Source organism: Triticum dicoccoides, chromosome 4B, assembly GCF_002162155.2.
Source record: "Triticum dicoccoides isolate Atlit2015 ecotype Zavitan chromosome 4B, WEW_v2.0, whole genome shotgun sequence".
Classification (NCBI taxonomy): domain Eukaryota; kingdom Viridiplantae; phylum Streptophyta; class Magnoliopsida; order Poales; family Poaceae; genus Triticum; species Triticum dicoccoides.
In genome coordinates, this window is record NC_041387.1 from 45,356,053 (window position 1) to 45,361,744 (window position 5,692).

Genomic DNA, 5,692 nt, shown 5'->3' on the forward strand with positions numbered 1-5,692 from the left:
GACGGCCACCTCGCCGGACTGCCTCCTCGACGCCGACGTCTCCGACCTCCTCCTCGTCGCCGGAACACCCCGCCGTCGCTGCTCGTCGCCAGGACCTCCTCCGCCTCGTCGCGGCAACCCCGACTCCTCCTCGAGCCCGCTATGCTCAACTACAGGGCTCGGTGAGCCTCGCCCTCCCCTCCTCCTCCTTTTTCCCCCGCAGGTCACCGCGCCCGCCGTCCTTCATGTAGCCATGCTCGCCGTGCCCGTGCGCTCACTCTCGCGCGCGCGCGCCCGCGCATGCCGCCGGCGCTGCCACCGTGCGTGCCCAGCGCCCCTCGGGCTTGCGCCCGTTCGGGCTATGCCCGTTAGCCACGCGCCCACGCCCGCTCGCCTGACCCGCAAGGCCCCTGTGCCACAGACAAGTGGGCCTAGCCCCTAGAACGTTTTATTTTAAAAAATGAAATAAAAATAAATATATAATTAATTAATTAATTAATTAATTAAAATAGTTAATGAATTAATTAAGTTAATTAATCTTGTTTAATTAATCTAATTAAGTAGATAGTTTAATTAAACCCTAATTAGACTAATCAGTTAATGACGAATGGGACCCACATGTCAGTTGACCAGTCAACGCCTTTGTTGACTGCTGACGTCATGCTGATGTCATGCTGACGTCAGCATGCACTGTTCTGGATAATGTTGAATTTAAATAATTAAATAAATCCTAAAAATAATTTAAATCTTTTAAAATTAATATAAAATAAACCGTAGCTCGGATGGAAAAACTTTGTACATGAAAGTTGCTCAGAACGACGAGACGAATCCGGATACGCGGTCCGTTCGTCCGCCACACACCCCTAACCTATCGAACCCGCAACTTTCCCCCTCCGGCTCCTCTGCCCGAAAACACGAAACACCGGGAATACTTTCCCGGGGGTTTTCCCCCCTTCACCGGTATCACCTACTACCGCGTTAGGGCACACCGAACACCGCGTATTGCCTTGATATATTTTGTGGTGCTTTGTTTGCTCTGTATTCATTATTTCTTCCCCCTCTTCTCTCCGGTAGACTACGAGACCGACGCTGCTGCTGACCAGTTCGACTACGGAGTTGACGACCCCTCTCTCTTGCCAGAGCAACCAGGCAAGCCCCCCCCCTTGATCACCAGATATCGCCTATTCTCCTCTATACTGCTTGCATTAGAGTAGTGTAGCATGTTACTACTTTCCGTTAATCCTATTCTGATGCATAGCCTGTCATTGTTGCTACAGTCATTGATACCTTACCCGCAATCCTAATTGCTTAGTATAGGATGCTAGTTTATCATCATTGGCCCTACATTCTTGTCAGTCTGCCTTGCTATATTATTGGGCCGTGATCACTCGGGAGGTGATCACGGGTATATACTATACATACATACATACTATACAGATGGTGACTAAAGTCGGGTCAGCTCGATGAGTACCCGCAAGTGATTCTGATGAGGGGGCTGAAAGGACAGGTGGCTCCATCCCGGTAGAGGTGGGCCTGGGTTCCCGACGGCCCTCGACTGTTACTTTGTGGCGGAGCGACAGGGCAGGTTGAGACCACCAAGGAGACAGGTGGGCCTGGCCCTGTTCGGCGTTCGCGGATACTTAACCCGCTTAACGAGATCTTGGTATTTGATCTAAGTCGGCTACGAGCCTATACGCACTAACCATCTACGTGGGAGTAGTTATGGGTATCCCGACGTCGTGGTATCAGCCGAAGCACTTCGGACGTCAGCGACGGAGCGGCGCGCGCCGGATTGGACTGGAACGCCTGCTAGGCTAGGTCTGCTTCCGGCCGCCCTCGCAACATGCAGGTGTGCTATGGGCGATGGGCCCAGACCCCTGTGCGCTTAGGTTTAGACCGGCGTGCTGGCCTCTCTGTTTTGCCTAGGTGGGGCTGCGACGTGTTGATCTTTCGCGGCCGGGCATGACCCAGGAAAATGTGTCCGGCCAAATGGGATCAAGCGTGTTGGGTTATGTGGTGCACCCCTGCAGGGAAGTTAATCTATTCGAATAGCCGTGATCTTCGGTAACAGGACGACTTGGAGTTGTACCTTGACCTTATGACAACTAGAACCGGATACTTAATAAAACACACCCTTCCAAGTTCCACAGACAACCCGGTGATCGCTTTTCTACAGGGCGACGAGGAGAGGATCGCCGGGTAGGTTTATGCTATGCGATGCTACTTGGAGATGATACTTGGAGATGCTACTTGGAGATGATACTTGGAGATGATACTTGAAGATGCTACTTGGAGATGATACTTGGAGATGCTACTTGGAGGACTTCAATCTACTCTCTTCTACATGCTGCGAGACGGAGGCTGCCAGAAGCGTAGTCTGCGACAGGACTAGCTATCCCCCTCTTATTCTGGCATTCTGCAGTTCAGTCCACTGATATGGCCTTCTTACACATATACCCATGCATATGTAGTATAGTTCCTTGCTTGCGAGTACTTTGGATGAGTAATCACGGTTGCTTTCTCCCCCCTTTTCCCCCCTTTCCTTTCTTTCTGGTTGTCGCAACCAGATGCTGGAGTCCAGGAGCCAGACGCCACCGTCGACGACGACTACTACACTGGAGGTGCCTACTACTACGTGCAGCCCGCTGACGACGACCAGGAGTAGTTAGGAGGATCCCAGGCAGGAGGCCTGCGCCTCTTTTGATCTGTATCCCAGTTTGTGCTAGCCTTCTTAAGGCAAACTTGTTTAACTTATGTCTGTACTCAGATATTGTTGCTTCCGCTGACTCGTCTATGATCGAGCACTTGTATTCGAGCCCTCGAGGCCCCTGGCTTGTATTAAGATGCTTGTATGACTTATTTAAGTTTTAGAGTTGTGTTGTGATATCTTCCCGTGAGTCCCTGATCTTGATCGTACACATTTGCGTGCATGATTAGTGTACGATTGAATCGGGGGCGTCACAAGTTGGTATCAGAGCCGACTGCCTGTAGGAATCCTCCTTCCACACTCCTTGGCCGAAGTCGAGTCTAGACATTGCAAAACTTTTACTAACTTGGCTGTGTGCCTTACGGGCTCACGTCGTCATCGGGTGGTACTAGGATCTTTTACTCCTCGACCTTTACTCTGGGACTCTGATCTCTCTTCTATTCGGGTTAAATGAATTTTGCTAAATCTAACATTAGGATCTCGTTATCACTTTCACCCGGAGAGCCCCTTATTACTGATGATCGTCTGCTGCACGTGAAGACCCTGAAGATACTTTCCGCTGTTAGGCCGAGAACTTGTGTTCATCGCGTTTGCAATTCCCCTTCCACCGTCAACCCTTATGGGTAACTACTTACAATTGTTATTCTTATATCATCCCCAGTTGGTCTTGTTATTACAAGATACCCTGAAAAACTCGTCGTGGTTTCGATAATCCCTTGAGCTTACTGCCTTGCTGTTCTTGTCACTTGAATACCCCTACGGTTAATTCTCGCATTTATAGAATATCCGCTCATCCCCCAGTTGTTTATGTGTTACACAAAAGTCTTCGAAATACCACCCGATATTCCAAAAATCCTCAGCAACCTATTGCTCTGGAATTTCTTGTTTGCTTTCATTATGATTAATCCCATAAGTATAGAAATCTTATTGACATTCCTTGTCATTATCATTTTGAGTCTGTTGACTCAATATGTGGCGAATGCAAGTAATCATCAGTTGATCCTTTTAAATTATCTCTCCAGCTCAGACGTCTTTCAAACATGAGCTGGTTCTCGACCAAACTATCTGTCGTCGATTGTGCCTCTGGTTTATTCAATTGATCCATCCTTGATCAGAACGTCTGCTTCTGATCCTTTGTTGTGGAAATCATAATTCCTTTTTATTTAAGCTTTGAATTATTCAGATGATTCCATAACCTGTTGCATTTGCATTCCTTCCTCTTCTGGTTGAGTACCGATACTCATATCAGATCCTTTGTGGACTATCAAGTCCTTTGTTGGATTGTTATCCGACAGTGTCCTTCACATTTGAACACTTTGTGAGTTCTTCCCCTTATACATGATGCCCTTGTTAAGTTGTATCCTCTGCTTGGCCAACCATGCTCTGCTTTCGGGCTTGTGTTATTTACTCTGGAAACTTGTGGTATATGTTTCTAAGAAGCCCCTATGGGTTGAACATATGCCTTCTCTAAACCGTGTGAACCCGAAAGTTTTCACGAGTCATACTTATCTGGTATTGCACCAGGTAAAACTTTCAACAACTAATGTCATCTTCGAAATACGAGAGGTGAATGGAAGATTATGCATTGAGGAAGTGGGAGTCGACCTTGAACTTTGTGTTCATGCCCATGGACGCGGTGTATATCCTATCATGGAAGCTTCTTGTAATAATAACTATTTCCTTGATAGCTAACATATGGTATCTGTGAATTGATCCCTTGCAACCGTGGTTCCGACCATGATTGTTCTTCTTTGATTCCATTTCTCAGACAAGTTAAAACAATTGTCTTCTATGGATCGATACACCAGTCCAACCTTTACTTTGATCTTGTGTTGAGTATTACCCCCCTGGTATCTCGAGATTATCATGGTATTGCATAACTTCCTATGAGTTCTTCATCAAGTACTACATATTCACTGATTACAATTTTTCATGGGCTCTGAGTTATTAAACACTCAAAGACACCGATAACTGAACCGAGTCCGCATTACGGTTCAACAACTCTTACTAATATTCTTTACTTACAAGTTTGTACCCGATCATGTCATTCCTAGCCTGATCGGTTATATCATTACCATGCTAAATTTTAACTGTGCTACCTGGTCCTTAATCCCGGAGCACAACTTTTGACAATGAGCTAAGCTTACGTCGATCTTCCTCGTCATATCAGTTCGCCTTGAACAACAATCTTGATTTCAGGTTTGTGTCGTACCTATGGTTCCAATAACCTCTTGCTTCATCATTCTTTTGACTTGATGTGATCGCGGATCGATTACATCTTCGTGGAATCTCTCGACAAATGTGTCATGATCACCATCTACATTCTGATGCTCTTCCAGGATATCAAGTGAATTAATAATGAGAAATACCATCCTTGCCCTCGATAAATTGATTATCGTCGACCACTTTATTGCCCTCCCACCAACACAAGCTTGTTCATGTTTGGTGTTATACCTTGAGTTCCTTGCTATCCAGCAATTGTTCTTCTTTACCTTGGAGTATTACCATCCTTTATGTCAAGAATGTTCTGAGATTTGTTCCACCTCTTGAGAATTCTTGACATAGAAATACTTCTCACCATCACCATTTTTCTTGGTCCCCGTGTTAATTCCAACAAGTGAACGGTGTTGTTTGGATTCTTTCCTTCTAGCAACCCTATTTTTTTTTGAAGTTAATGGTCGAAAGTTCATTCTTAGGCTATTGACTATTGAATCACCATTCTGACATTGGCCGTGCAACCCAACCCATATTTCGGGTGCACCTTTCAACCAATGTTTAATTGTGTATGTTTTCCTTGAGCATACATCACTATACCATTTGATCTGACAAATGTCATCTTCTTGTTCACATTATTGTGGAAATCCATCTTTTGAAAATCTCAATGAATTATCGCTGAGTCAATCAGCCACCCCGAATCTCGGTCAGATATGATGGTTGGGACAACTTTCCAAGAGTCATGATGTTGATCCTTTGATGACCCGGTAACATGATGTCATGCCTAGCACC